The 16,281-nt window shown below is 42.4% G+C and overlaps 1 protein-coding gene across 1 annotated transcript in view; it reads right to left on the reverse strand.

The window, feature by feature from the left end:
* Positions 1 to 338: 338 nt before the first annotated feature.
* Positions 339 to 16,281, reverse strand: part of LOC145511204 (uncharacterized) — a 64,663-nt gene continuing 48,720 nt past the window's right edge. Inside the window, exons 2-3 of the transcript XR_014057631.1 lie at positions 2,787 to 2,861; positions 339 to 468 (exon numbers count right to left, since the gene is read on the reverse strand). The gene's annotated coding sequence lies outside the window, so the exon portion shown is untranslated. The remainder of the gene's footprint in view (positions 469 to 2,786; positions 2,862 to 16,281) is intronic.

Below are 16,281 nucleotides of genomic sequence, written 5' to 3' on the forward strand. Positions count from 1 at the left end.
CCTGAACGATGGTGTTGATGATGGCTGGCCCAAAGAGATCTGGTCCCTGTATATAGAACTCTGCAATTCCCCAATGTATCTAATTGCACATTGAAAGGGGCTGCCAGAGCCTGGATTTCAGGAGCTTGATGAGAGCATCTCTACTTCTTCTTCACCCTTCATAGAGATTATGAGAGATCTTTGTCCTCTCAAAGAGCAACAGCCACTTGGGAAATAGGTACCAACTGTTGTAAGACCAAGCACTTAGACGGAACCTGGACCACTTTACTCCCATTCCTCACAACCTCTAAAACTGCAACCACTTAAAGTCAATTACAGATGAATGAACCAACAGACAATTACAGGACCGTGGGATGAATGACATTCAGGCTGGAGAATAGGGTGCTCTGGGGCAGAGGGGAAAAAGTGCTGAAGCAGATGCTCAACTTTTTGTAAGTGGCTTCTCCTCTCTTCCCCTAGGTGACCCACCTGTAAAACATGAAAATATACTAATGTTTAGCCAGAAAAAAAAAAAAGTACTTCTTGTTCTTGTTTCTAATCCCCTACTACCTTCCCAGAAAGGTGTGACATGATCAAATGATGATATTGCAACTTGGAGATGAGATGACGGGAAAAAGTGCTGGAACCAAGAACCTGGGGAGATATGATATCTGGGTTAGATGATTGAGACAGAAGAGAAAGAAAGAGACTTGGAGAATGTAGCCAAGAGAAGAGATTTAATAGAGAAGAGCACGGGCTAGTAGAAGAATTTTATCAAGTAATTTTGGATGATGTGCAATATAACCTAATCTTCCTTTCTCCATATCGCCAATGAAATAGTCAACTAAAAATTAAAAACTTGATAAGGATGGAGTTTATTTGGTGGTGGGACAGAGTGAAGAAGGGTGCTAATTCCTGCTTAGGTGGTGCAGACACAAGAGTAGAAGCAAGGATGAGAAAAGAAATGGCACCGATAGACCTGGTCAAATCCAGGTGATGGACACATGAAGGGTGGAGACAGAGGACTGTCTTCCCACTCTGGTTAGACCAGTCCTCAACAAGAGGTGTGCAGTGCAGCCTCAGCACAATGCTCCTCCCAAAGCTCAGGGCAAGAGATCAGAAAGGATGCCAAGAAAGGGAGAATGACTTAGAACAGCAGCGTGCGAACTTCCTAGAGAATGGATGAGTTTTGTGCATTTCTGTAACTTCCACACTTAACAAAGTATCTGGTTCAACGCCTGGGCTCAGAGAGCTTCTAGTGAGCAAATGAATGAATGAATGAAGAAGTCTAAAAACCAGTGGCCTATCTGCCCACTGATTCTAGAATGATTTCTTGGAAATGGACAGCAACCCATATTTCTCAGAGCAGCAGTTGGTATGTCTCCCTTACCTCTCTGGATTTGGAAAGCTTGCCCTTCCTAACTATCTAAAATTCGATTTTGCATTCGCTATATACATGGGTGGAAGAAGCACAAGCTGGAATCAAGATTGCTGGGAGAAATATCAATAACCTCAGATATGCAGATGGCACCACCCTTATGGCAGAAAGTGAAGAAGAACTAAAGAGCCTCTTGATAAAAGTGAAAGAGGAGAGCGAAAAACTTGGCTTAAAATTCAACAGTCAGAAAACTAAGATCATGGCATCCGGTCCCATCACTTCATGGCAAATAGATGGGGAAACAGTGGAAACAGTGGCTGACTTTATTTTGGGGGGCTCCAAAATCACTGCAGATGGTGATTGCAGCCATAAAATTAAAAGACGCTTACTCCTTGGAAGGAAAGTTATGACCAACCTAGACAGCATATTAAAAAGCAGAGATATTACTTTGCAAACAAAGGTCCATCTAGTCAAGCTATGGTTTTTCCAGTGGTCATGTATGGATGTGAGAGTTGGACCATAAAGAAAGCTGAGTGCCGAAGAATTTATGCTTTTGAACTGTGGTGTTGGAGAAAACTCTTGAGAGTTCCTTGGACTGCAAGGAGCTCCAACCAGTCCATCCTAAAGGGGATCAGTCCTGGGTGTTCATTGGAAAGACTGATGTTGAAGCTGAAACTCCAATACTTTGGGTACCTGATGCGAAGGGCTGACTCATTTGAAAAGACCCTGATGCTGGGAAAGATTGAGGATAGGAGGAGAAGGGGACGACAGAGGATGAGATGGTTGGATGGCATCACCAACTCAGTGGACATGAGTTTGAGTGGACTCCGGGAGTTGGGGATGGACACGGAGGCCTGGCATGCTCCGGTTCATGGGATCGCAAAGAGTCAAATATGACTGAGCGACTGAACTGAACTGAATACACATGGGGGAGGGGTGTACAGGCTTACTGTTCAACTAACTTAAACACCTAAACATCAGAAGAGTTTTACTGGGGACTTCCCTGGTAGTCCAGTGGTTAGGAATCTGCCTTGCAAACAGGGATGGGGGTTCGGTCCCTGGTCCAGGAACTAATCCCACATGCTGCAGAACAACTAAGCCGGTACACCACAAACACAGAGATCCCACTCCAGACATGCTGGAGCCCAAGCGCCACAACTAGACAGTCCGTGTACCATAGAAAAGGACCCTGCATGCTGTGACTGAGGCCCAACATGGCCAAATAAATAATGTTTTTAAAAAAGAAAGGTTTTATTGTCCCACAGGCTCAGACAGGTAACTAAAAACCTGAATTCTACTGTAGGCAGCTTTCTTTCCTATGGACTAGATAACGCCCCACACAATTTCAAACCTGCTTCCTGAAATGTACCGTGAACTCAACCATATCTGCCATTGGCCATGAGACTTTGGATAGGTCACTTCTCCTCACCATGTTCTGTTTCCTGAAGCAGTGTCTTCCATCAGCTCTGGTAGTCCATGAACCTGAGATTTGATTGGGTTCTTCCTGTTGACAAAAGTACAGAATCTAATCTATGGTCTGAAGACTCCAGCTCCAAGTACATAAGCCATTTTTGGACCCATAAAATCACTTTACTCCCATAACTTCATACACTGATATTCAGAAGAACAAGTTTCTGTTTGGAAAAGTCTGTTCATTGCCAACCATAAATTTTGAAAGCAGACAAAGAAGATAATCTACATGAACTAAAGGTTACTTTGAGTCAAGCACTCTGCGTAGTGTACATGTGATTTCATTTAATCCTTCCTCACAGTCCTGCAAGGTCAGCCTGATTGTTCCTGTTTTACTAATTGCAGAAACTGAGGCTGTCAGCAGGTAAAAATTGCATTCAAAGTCATATAGGTGACAAGTGAAAGTCAGGTCAAGCCAAGTCCCCCTGACACCAAGGTGACATTCTTGCTACTACAACAGGAATAAAATAAAACTAAGGCTTTGCAGAATGTAATCAGCAGTTAGATCAACAGCATCCTGTGGGGACCCAGTCAGTCAGTCGGTTCAGTCACTCAGTCATGTCCAACTCTTTGTGACCCGATGGACTGCAGCCCACTAGGCTTCCCTGTCCATCACCAACTCCCGGAGCTTGCTCAAACTCATGTCCATTGAGTCAGTGATGTCATCCAACCATCTCATCCTCTGTCGTCCCCTTGTCCTCCTGCTTTCAATCTTTCCCAGCATCAGCGTCTTTTCCAATGAGTCGGTTCTTCACATCAGGTGGCCAAAGTATTGGAGTTTCAGCTTCAGCATCAGTCCTTCCAATGAATATTTAGGACTGATTTTCTTTAGGATGGACTGGTTTGCAAATCCAAAGGACTTTTAAGAGTCTTCTCCAACACCACAGTTCAAAAACATCAATTCTTCAGTGCTCAGCTTTCTTTATGATGCAACTCTCACATCCATACATGACTACTGGAAAAACCATAGATTTGACTAGACAGACCTTTGTCGGCCAAGTAATGTCTCTGCTTTTTAATATGCTGTCTAGGTTAGTCATAGCTTTTCTTCCAAAGAGCAAGTGTCTTTTAATTTCATGGCTCCAGTCACTATCTGCAATGATTTTGGAGCCCAAGAAAATAGTCTGTCACTGTTTCCATTGTTTCCCCATCTATTTGCCATGAAGTGATGGGACTGGATGTCATGGTCTTAGGTTTATGAATGTTGAGTTTCAAGCCAGCTTTTTCACTCTGGGGACCCAGGACGTATCCAATTGTTCTTTCAACCTCACTCAGTTCTGCAAGATGACAGTTTATGTCCTTTCACTTGACCACAGAAATAGAAAAATAAACATTTCCTCACATCTGTATTAGGAGCTGATAGTAAGTGATTATGCAACTAATAACACATAGATTTCGCCTCCCATGTCTCAACCTATCTCATAGTTTGGTTAGATTAAGAGATCATTCAGAAACATTTTTGAAAAGTATACATTAATAAACTCCAGTATTCCCATTAACAATCAAAGATCTCTTAATAACTTAATTTAAGAACAAATTAGGAAATTTCCTACTGGTCCAGTGGCTAACACTGTGCTCCCAGTGCAGAAGGGCCAGGGTTCAATTCCTGGTCAGAGAACTAGATCCCGCATGTCATAACTAAAAAGATTGTGCATGCTGCAATGCAAATGGAAGATCCCACGTGTTGCAACTAAGATCCAGCACAGCCAAGTAAATAAATATTAAAAAGAAACACTTTTCTTAAAAGAGAATAAATTAATACTTTGTGTTTTCATGCTACATTCCAAGAGTTTCTAGATTAAATCTTCGTTGCAGAAGTACTATCAGCAGTTCTAAGCTCATTTCTTGAAACTTCAAGCTCATGTCTTGAAACTACTGATGACAGTCAGAAAAAAAAAAAAAAACCAATAAAGGAAAATCTCCAAGAATCAAAACCGCTGACCTGGGTACATGATTCTATGGTTTACAAAGTCCCATCAGGCCTCTTATCCCATTTGAGTCTCTCCCAACACTCTGTGAGGTCAAATGATCAGGAATTCATGATCCCTGATACACTTTCATTCAGTCCAATATATTAATTGAGAGCCTGTTGTGTGCCAGGTTCTCTGTTAAAGGCAATGACCTAAATACACATAATTTCTGCCCCATGGAGCTCCTGGTCTAGTCATCGTACAGACATTACACAGATTGATACATGAATGAGAGCCTGGACATTATGAAATTCACCCACTGGCAAAAGCTAGCAACAGCTAGTAAGTACTGAAGCCAAAGCTCAAATCCCCAGTCTTCTCTCTTCAGGATTTCCGATTTTATTTATGGGGTCATTTAACCTATCAGAGTGCTGATCTCCTCATCTGTAAAATGGGATGATGATGGTACCTAGCTTATCTGGTCACCACCAGGGTGAAAAGAGATAACATAAATACAGTGTGAATGAGCACTTACTCTGGAGCACACAGTAAGTGCTCCCTTCTTCTGCCCCTACTTTCCTCCTTTTCTTTCAAAGTTCATCTTTGATGAGAAGGCTTCTCTGCCTACCTTATCCCTCATCTACTGGGCTATCTACTCTGAACCATAATAGATTTTGCCCTCTATTTCACTCCTATAAGAGTCTTATAATAAGTTACTTTATTGTTTTCTTATTTTTCTAATTATAAAAGCAATGCACACTCATTGCAGAAAAATATGTAATAATACTGATAAGGCCAAAAAAAAGGAAGACAAAAGTGAAGTAATTGCCTTAAACTCAGAGATAACCACTCTGTGTATATGTATTTTATGCATGTACTTCCAGATCTTTCTCTAAGCATATTTTCATTAAAAATTTTATAGCCATTTTATAATATGCTTTCTTCACTAAGTGCTATATCATAAACATCTTTCTATTCAAATAAATATGCTTTTGCATTATTTATATCAGTCCATTGTATAGATGGAATCTATTCTATTGCATGGATGCATTTTCTTAATCAGTCTTGTATATTTGCATATTTATGTTGTTTACAACCAGTGTTGCAATGAATATCAATCCTCACAGCTATTTTTTTGTTTGTTTTTTTGCATGTTCTGAATATTTCCTTAGTACCCACCCATCCCTTTTAACACAAAGCCTTGTTCTGATCATAAGTTACATTAAGTTGGCATGTATCTATGTCTTGAAAAGCTTAAAATCCTTCTCAAGGTCTGCAATGAGTCTTTAAAATTTGAAATTTCTCTCTAAGCTTAGCCTAATGAGCCTGTCTATCCCATAGTGTTTCTTTGAGGGTCCAGGACTATGCTGTTCCGTATGTGAGCCATTAGCATGTGTGTGACTATTTAAATTTTTAAAAACTAAAGTTAGATTAAAAATATAGTCACTTAGCGACGCTTGACACATTTCAAACACTCGAGAGCTACATGTAACGGGGCCTGCCATATTGGATGGTAGACAGAGAACATGTTAGAAATCTCTCATCACAGGAAGTTTACTGGATAGCCCTGGCCTCATGGAATATGGTTGGAGAAGGTAATGGCAACACACTCAAGGCAATGGCAACCCACTCCAGTACTCTTGCCTGGAAAATCCCATGGACAGAGGAGCCTGGTAGGCTGCAGTCCATGGGGTTGCTAAGAGTCGGACACGACTGAGCAACTTCACTTTCACTTTTCACTTTCATGCATTGGAGAAGGCAATGGCAACCCACTCCAGTGTTCTTGCCTAGAGAATATCAGGGACGGGGGAGCCTCGTGGGCTGCTGTCTATGGGGTCGCACAGAGTCGGACATGACTGAAGCGACTCAACAGCAACAGCATGGAATATGGTGATGAAAATTTGCTTTAAAACAAAAAAAAAAAGATCGAAGCAGCCACTTTTGTTCTCCCATCCAACTCTCCTCAAGGCAGCCCTCAAGAAAATCCAAGACATAGATCCAAACTTCTGTCATCTCTCTTCTGTCATCTCTCTGTCATAACTCTTTGGTTGGACTCCCCTGGCCTCAGGATAAAGCCTGTGGTGTTCCTAACAACTCTCTCATCTGCTGAATTGTCTCACTCTCCACCCCCCAAACTGAATGACTGGCATTTTCCAGAACATTCCATGCCTTCTCACACATCTGTGCTGAAGCCAATCATGACCTCTGCTTGGAAGATCTTCCCTTTCTTGTATCTATGCTTCTATCTAGCTAAATTTCACTCGTCCTTTAGGACTTGGTTTAAGCTTAGGCTTCCCCTGCCAAGTCTTTTCAGGTAAAAAAGCTAAAAAGGCCTCAGGCAGGAGTTTTAGTACTGTGGTCACAAAATCACACATTCTTGTAAAGGTGGTAAAAATAAGATATTTTCTCTGAATCAGTTAGGAAACACTTCCCTCCTGTTATTCTTCCTAGCATGTCAATCACATTGTCGAGGCTGCCAAACTTTACAGAATAGCTTTGGAGAGTGTCTCTTAATCTGCAAAATGGAAAGACATTTTGTATCAAGCAAGTCAGAAAGGAAAGACTCCTGATGCAAATACATGTAAAGGTGGCTTATGTCATCCTTATACATTAAATTATGGGAAGTTCAGATAAAAAAATGGAATATGGAAGTACTACTCAGCCATAAAAAAGAACAAAACATGCCTTTTGTAGCAACATGGATGCAACTAGAGACTATCATTCTAAGCGAAGTAAGTCAGAAAGAGAAATAGCATATGATATCACCTATATGTGGAATCTAAAATATGACACAAATGAGTATCTACAAAACAGAAACACACTCACAGACATTGGGATCAGACTTGTGGTTGCCAAGGGTAGGGGGGAAATGAGAGGGATGGGCCAGCTGGGAAGAGGTGTTCTCCCCTGGGAAGGGGTGAATAATAATATCACAGGCTGGTTGTAATGATTAATAAGTGAATTTAGGCCAAGCACTAAACACAGAACCATCTGGCCCAGGTAGCAAAGTTAGCTAATATTATAACAATTTCATAGGAGTGCCATTTAATAATCTGTAAACAGAGAATACAATTTCAGTTTAAAAAAATAGAGTATGAAAAAAGAAAATTGTTGCTTCCAAGAAACCTTTGTTGAATTCTTTATAAAAATTTGATAAAGTCATGATCTTTAAAAATTTTTGTTGAATTAATTATGGGCTAACCAACCATAACAATTAGAAGGGAAAACAGTGTAAAAAGTTCGAGGTCTGAAATCAAATTACTTTGAAAGTTTCTTTAAGCTCCTCATCTACTTTAAAAAAAAATAGAACTAGAAACTGGGGTGATGTTGGGTGTCTATTTTCTTTCTTTGCAAGAAAGATAAAAACCAATTCACAAATGATTATATAAGAAGATGGGTGAATGAATATACAGACATAAGTTTTAAGTAAAAACAAACAAAAAGTTTTAATTATATATGTATTTTTTAAAATAATTCCCTTCCTTTGAAGTCTTTTTTGATTAACTGGTCAAATATAGGTCCTGCTCAAGTTAAAGACAGGACTTCTAAAATAGATGCTCAAACTCTTTAGTGAATAAATGAACAGTGATGCATAAGTGAATGATGAAATAAATGGCTAAATAAAGTGGCCATTTCTCTTAGTAATTGACTTATTTTACATACACACTGCTAATCAGAGTAAAAATGCTTGTCCTTTTGTTACTAGCCTGATGGCTTGTTAGACCTTAGAAGCAAACCAATGTGGGACAGCTTCTTGGGGTTTTCTCTTTCAAGTTCCCTAAAGCTCTTCTTTTCTCTACCATCATTTCTCCATTTTTTTCACCTGCTTGGATGGATGAAAGAATCTTAGTGAAATAAAAAGCTCAATGAGGTGAAAACACTCATAAACACTCCCATTAAGGAGTTTACTGAAGGGGCTTGTACCCTTGTCACTTAGATGGCCATATTTTATTCCTCCCAAGGAAACTGAACACTCTTAATCCAAAAAGAATGCAATGAGAATCAAAGAGAAAAAGAGAGGGTCAGGTTGCAATCCTTTCATTTTCCAAAGAGGATTCATGGGGGAGGGATAGGAAGAAATTTATAACTAGCTATTCTAGAGCCTTGTGAGCACAGAAGTTAAATCATTCTAACTTCTGCCTGACTTCCTCGACCTCAACTTGATAACAAAGTGAGATTCGATGTGAAAGGGGAAATCTAGGAGAAATGGAAAATAAAAGAACAGAAGTATAAATAATGAATTTAGAATGTACCTTTACATATAACATGTAGATAGACTGCCCTAAAGGATGCTGTCTCTGCTGGTTGTTGCAATGCAAAGAAGGAAAAGAACCTGGGATGTGGAAGTGGGCAGAATCAGATTCAAATCCTGCCTAGGTCACTGAATGATCCTGTCACCCTAAGGCAGGTTATTTAGCCTCTCTGAGACTTGGTTTCTTCAACTGCTAAATGAAGACAATAATACCTATTGGCCAAAAAATGTGTGGATTATGTAAAAAAAAAAAAATACTAAATATAAAATTATGTAGCACAGTGCCTATCTCAAAATAAGTCCTATTTATGGATTTAAAGTAAGGGGTTTTACAAACTTAGAGCTACCAAAGAGGGGAAGGGAGGGAGGGATAAATTAGGAGGTTGGGATTAAGAGATATACACTACTGTATATAAAATAGATAAACAACAAGGACCTCCTGTATAGCACAGGAAACTCTACTCAAAACTCCTAATAGGGACTTCCCTGGTGGTTCAGTGGCTAAGATTTCACGTGCTCCCAACGCAGGGGACTTGGGTTCGATCCCTGGTCAGGGAACTAGATTCCAAACACTGCGACTAAACAGATCCTTCACGGCACACCTAAAAGATCTAAGATCCCACATGCCGCAACTAATATTTGGAGCAGCCAAATAAACAAATAAAAATATTCAAAAGGAGGGGGCGGCAACTAGATAGACAAAAACAGGGATGGAGACAAAAGGACACCCACAGAGATGAATGGCTACAGTCTCAGGGGATAGAAGCCCAGATTAGAACAGAAACAGCCACTGAAGCAACCGGCCTGCATTTTCTAGAAGCATAAACAGCAGCAAGAACCGCAGCGGTTCAGCCAAGCCAAGAAGGGAGCCAGATCTGAGGACGGAGCCCCCTCCCCCCGCATCTTCTCCACCACCAGGACAAAGGGCCAGTTTGAATGTGTGCCTCGCTATTTTAAGAACCAAAGATTTTCGGTTGGCAAGCGCTCTTCACACCACACAAACTCTCCTCTGACATAAATTCTTTCTTTAAGGAGAGAAAGAAGAAAGCCTCCATCGTCGGAGCCCGCGGGTCCCAACAATGGGCCGAGCTTGGCCGCCAGCGCTCCTAAAGGGGGCCTGTGTGCCGGGGCGGCTGCCCTCCTTATCTTTTATCTCCTGCCCGCGCCAGAGCTCCTGTTTGTCCGGGGTGTTGTGCCGACTTCTCTCCTTCGGCGGCTCTGACAGAATTTGCCGGCTGCCGGCTGATGGGAAACAACCGTCTTCTTGTGCCTCGGCCGTCCTGTCTTCTCTCCAGGCCACGGGGGAGAAAACGTGTCTTTGTGGCCTCCCTTCAATAGCTTTCTGCATCCAAACGCCTCGTGGGCTCTGGCAGGAGCAGCCCGCGAGGCTCTGAATAGACGGTGTTGTGTGCTCCTCTTTGCAAAGCTGGCCTCTGATCCAGAAGGGCCTCCGCCACCCAGGCCTGGTAGTCCCGGGACAGACTCCTGGGCGAGCCGGCAGATGCCGCAGCCCATGGAGAATCATCATTGCTCGTCTGTGTACGGTGCATTCAAGCCCATCTACAAAACGCTTTCAGAGCTGCTGGCTCGTGGGATGGACATTCACCGTGGATCTGCTCTCCACCTAGCACAGCCCTCGCCATCTACTCTCTCCTGAAGCCTGTGATTAGGCTCCACTATGGGTACCATTCTAGTCTCATCAAGTTATAGTTGAGGAAACCAAGTCTCAAAAAGGGTAAGGTGACTAAACAGTTACAAAGATCCAGCCAAGGGTACCAATTACTTCAGAGATGCTTAGGGCCCCCTAAAAAGCATCTTATTCTCTGCTAAGCAACGAAGAGGGAATGTAACTCCCACCAGCCTAGTTGCTGGGTACCATAGCCTTTCTGCCCACGTATAAAGCAAAAAGGGGAAGTAACTGATTCCCCTTTCCTTCACTCCATATTCCTCCTTCCCACTCTACAAAGCCCCTTTCAAATAAAGAACGGAGCCTCTCACCAGGCTGACAGGTCAAAGTAGCCTTCTTCACTCTTATATTCTGAACCTAAGCATCTCTGATGTGTTTGGTTTGACCTTTGCTGGACAATGTAAGGTGGCCTGGGATTTTCCTCGGGCTCAAGTAGCAAAGCTCAAAAGATTCGACTCTGGGGCTCACCTGGTGGCTCAGAAGTAAAGAATCTGCCTGCCAATGCAGGAGACACGGGTTCAATCCCTAATCCAGGAAGATCTGACGTGCTACATAGAAAGTAAGCCTGGGAGCCGCAACTACTGAGCCCATGAGCTGCAACTACTGAAGCCCATGTGCCCTAGAGCTTGATGCTCCACAGCAAGAGAAGCCGCCACAATGAGAAGCCTACACACCACAAATAGAGAGTAGCCCCAGCTTGCCGCAACTAGAGAAAAGCCCACACAGCAACGAAAACCCAGCACAGTCATAAAAAATGAATAAGTAAGATTATTTTTAAAAAAAAGGCTCGACTCTGGAACTGTGAGCTAAGTGACCTTCAGCAAGTCACTTCTCTGGATCTCATTTTTCCCTCTGGTAAAATGGGAGTGCTGATGCTACCTCCACAGGGTGTTGAAAGGGTTAAATAAAAAGGGAAAATGAATGTGGGAGGGAGAAACAATAATACCAGTTATTCTGTAGCAGTGGCAGCTGTATAAATACCGGTACTAGGGTAGCAGCAGTGGTAGGAACAATAACCTTACTACAGCCCTAGAGGCCTGAACACCAACTTCAACCTTCCACTTTGCTCAGTCATACAAGCAATGTTTCATGTGTGCTCACCAGGAACAATGCCTTATTCCATAAACTCTCAGAGCTTCCTCATCTGTAAAAGGACTAGTGGTGGCAACAGGGAGGTAAAGAGGTGGGCTAGTTGGTATCTCTACCAGTTAGTATAGAATTTGCAATCTAATGACCAGTAGGACAGACTGATCTCATAGATGTGTTTTATTTGGCACCCAGTTGCTTTTTAAGTGAGACTGAATTTTAAAATTGGAAATTTGGACCAAACTGAGCCTCTAGTTGTACAAAGAAACAATCAGGTAGAACTGATAAAGCCTTCTTCCTCCTTACACAGGCCAAGCAGGTGCCAGTTCACCACAGTCCCCACCACTCCCTATTGCCTTATCAAAACTCAATGTCATTTCCACTTGATTTTGCAATTATATTATTGTTGTCCTTGTAGGAAATATCTGGTCCATGTGTATCAGAGTAACACAAGCTGCTGTAATTAACAAAATTCCAAATATCCATGGCTTAATGCAATAAGTTTATTTCATGTTCTTGTAACAGTCCATGGTGGTGGCTTTCCTCTAGATGGTGATTTAAGGACCCAAGTTCCTTCCATCTTGTAATTGTGGCATTCCCTCAAGTTTTGCTATCTGGCCTTCAGTCAAAAAATGAAGAGAGAGTAGAAAAATCCAATCTGCTTTCTACAAGCCCAGGCACAGATGCGGACAAATATAATTTCCCCACACACTTCATTGGTCAGAACTAGTCACATCCCCACCACCACCACACCGCCCCCCCAGATGCTAGGTGGACGGAGACATATAACTTCCAACTGGAAAACGATCTCTGACATAACTCGAATACGGAAGAGGGAGAACTTACATTTTGTTCCCATAAATCTCTGCCACATTTTAGCTTTAGGAAAGGGAGGGGTAAATAAAACACAGACTAAATGCTATAGGATTTTTCTTACATTCACTTATTGTACTCATTTATAGTCCATCCCTTGTAGGTACTTTAGCTTTCAGTGCCTGAGCTGCAAGCCCAGAAACAGAGCAGATTCTGATCCCATAGTCTGGGTCTGAGCCTGAAATTCTGCATGTATAACAAGTTCCCAGGTGATGTCATGATGTTGATCTGTGGACCACTATTTCAGCAGCAAGCCTCAAGAATACTAAGTCTTCCAAGACCATCTACCTCTTCTCCCAAACTCCAGACCCCGCCTAGATAAACTCCTGTATCTCTCTCTCTCTACCTCTGCCATACTTCAATGAAACTATGTTTATTAATCTGAAATGATGTGTATTAGTCTGTCTATGAAACACTCAAGAACAAAGCATGTATTACTCATGCTCGATACATGTCTGCTGGAAGAATCCATGAAATTTCACTGAGAACCCCAGCTATATCATGAGCATGCTCAGTCGCTCAGTTTTGTCCTACTCTTTGTGACTTTATGGACTGTAGCCCACCAGGTTCCTCTGTCCATGGGATTTCCCAGGCTAGAATACCAGAGTGGGTAGCCATCTCCTCCTCCAAGGGATCTTCCCAACCCAAGGACTGAACCCGCATCTCCTGTGTTTCCTTCACTGACAGGCAGATTCTTTACCACTGAGCCACCTAGGAAGCCCTGCTGTATATTCCAGGATATGTGGTGAATGAAATGAACACACTCTTAGTACTTCTTGTGTGCCCACCATGGTGAAACATGAGCCACAGTGTGGCAAGAACACTCTGCCCTCAAGGGGCTTTGGATCTAGTTGGGGTGATGAGATGTAGGCCAAAGGAAAATGAGGGCAGAACAGTCAAGGGTCAACTTGCATGCTGCCCATTCAGGGAATCTGGAGAAGGGAAAATGGGAGGGAATTAACTGCTCTTTTATAAGCAGAATCAGCTATATGTTTGCAATGGTGCCAACCAAAAACCTCTTGTGCTATGGGCTGAATTTAATCCTAACCCCTGGAGAAGGAAATGGCAACCCACTCCAGATTGATGCCTGGAAAATCCCATGGACCAAGGAGCCTGGTGGGCTACAGTCCATGGGGTCAGAAAGAGTCGGACACGACTGAGCGACTTCACTTCACTAGTACCTTAGAGTGTAACTACATTTAGATGTGGGATCTTTAGAAAGGTGAAGTGAAAGTGTTAGTCACTCAGTCATGTCTGACTCTTTGCGACCCCATGGACTATAGCCTGCCAGACTCCTCTGTCCATGGGATTCTCCAGGCAAGAATACTGGAGTGGGTTCCCATTCCCTTCTCCAGGGGATCTTCCCAACTCAGGGATTAAACCCAGGTCTCCTCTATTACAGGCAGATTATTTACCTTCTGAGCCACCAGGGAAGCCAGGGAATTTTACTGTCTGAGCCACTAAGGAAGTTTTTTATTAAAAAGGCAATCAAGCTGAAATGAGGCAATTAGGGTAGCCCATAATCCATTATGACTGGCATCCTTATAAGAGTTTAGGGGGACTTCCCTGATGGTTCAGTGTCTAAGACACCACACTCCCAATACAGGGCATCCAGGTTCAAACCCTGGTCACGGAACTAGATCCCACATGCTACGACTAAAGATCCCACTTGCTGCAACTAAGACCCAGCACAGCCAAATAATAAATAAAAATAAATCTTTTTTTTTTAATAAAAGAGTTTAGGACACAGACATACACAGAAGTGAAACCATGTGAGGACAGGAGGAGAACATGACCATCTTCAAGCCAAGGAGAGGAGCCTCAGAAGAAACCAACGCTGCTGACATCTTGATCTTGGAAGTCCACCTCTAGAACTGTGAATAAGCCATTTTTTGTTTTCTTAGCCACACAGCCTATGGTACCTGTTACAGCAGCCCTGGCAAAGTAATACACAGTGTCTACTTAACTTCTTTGCTACTCAGGGTCCTTGCCTCTCGATGCGGGAAAAGGAGGTGAGAGGTAGATGTTTGTGGAACATCTCTGGTGGGATGTGTTAGGCAACTCCCCTTATCTTGTATCATCTTCATCATAACCATGTAAGATAAATAGCTAAATTTCCCCCTTTTTGTAGACAGAGGAAAGTGAGGGTCAGAGAGATGTAGAACTTTTCCTCTTTCGCAGAGAGAAGTCAAGGAAGCCAGGTTTACAACCATCTCCATTTACCATAGACACTAAGCTCCCTAGGCTACACCGTGTTGCTTCTCTCAATGTCAGCCCATGGACCTGCTGAGAACAATCAAACTGTAGACTGTGTGTCAGGGCCCTGGAAAGTATTTTTAATCACTGTCCATCTGAGAAGCATTAGAGTTACTAAAACAAACCTGATGCCATTTCTGAACAAAGGGAATGGAAGAAAATACTGGGGCTCTGGCCTCAGTACCCACATTTCTAAACTTTTAACACTAAACAACCTACAACGATAGCAAATTCCACCCATGTTCCTACTCTTTCCACTCAAGTTGGCTCTGTGAGTTGTTGGTTTTATCAAAATTGAGTGAAAGTGTTCAATACAATATTGGATTCATTGGGGAGAAAAAAAGGAACAGAAAAACCCCGGTGCTTCAATGCCAGGAGCTTACAAAGACATATAAACCATGAGGAATTCCAAGGACTTACTCAGAAGCCTCTCTGCAAATGCATTTCTTGAACAAAGGGCCAATGTTCCTTTCAGGGAAGAGGGCAGTACTGGTTTCCGGCATTTTTTCTTTAAGTCATTAGGACCATGCCAAAAAGCAAACATATACTTCTCCTGGGAGAAAGAATCTCATTCAACACGGCTTACAAGAGTTTGATTATTGGGGAGGGGGTGCTTCATGGCACGTGCCTCACCAGCCGTCCCCCAAATGTACAGATCTGCTTAAAGGGCTTTATTGATGGAGGCCGCAGACAGATCAGGGCTTGTGGAGAGAACTGACATCCCAGGAATACTGGCGGGTCAACTCCATCCTGACAAACACTCAGTTCCGCCAGGAAGCGCTGAACAGTCTGCCTCATTCCTCAGGAAATGTGCTTCCTAAACATGTAAAAATATAGAAGTAATAAACTCAAGTCTGACAGGTTTGCCATTTCCTTCATAATGACAGTTGGAGGGTTTGGGGGCACCCTGGATGATACAAAATGGAACGACAGAAAGGGAAATGATGATTGAACTCTTAGCCAAATGCAAATTTCAGTTTTTAATGAACTGAAAGTATTATGTGGTAGTTCTGAGAACACGCCAGCGTTGGATTAAGACAGGCCATAGTTCAAGCCCCAGCTCTCCTGCCTACTCCTGGGTTGGCCAAAACGTTCATTTGGGTTTTCTGTAACAGCTTATGGAAAAACCCAGATGAACTTTTTGGCCAAACCAATAGTTACATGAACTTTGGTTATACCTTAACTTCTCTAAGCTTTAGTATCTTTATCTCTAAAGGATGATGAGATCCTCTTAGCATCTATGGAAAAATGAAATTAGATTACATAGCATGTTCAGACAGCTCCTAGCATAAGGAGAAACTCTTAAAATAGGTGGCCAATTCTTTCTTTCCTCCAAGGAACTAGCTTCAAATACACAGCATGTTTAAAGTACACCTGAGACTACAGATGC

Source organism: Giraffa tippelskirchi, chromosome 6 (assembly GCF_054371585.1).
Source record: "Giraffa tippelskirchi isolate mGirTip1 chromosome 6, T2T-mGirTip1v1.2.pri, whole genome shotgun sequence".
NCBI lineage: Eukaryota > Metazoa > Chordata > Mammalia > Artiodactyla > Giraffidae > Giraffa > Giraffa tippelskirchi.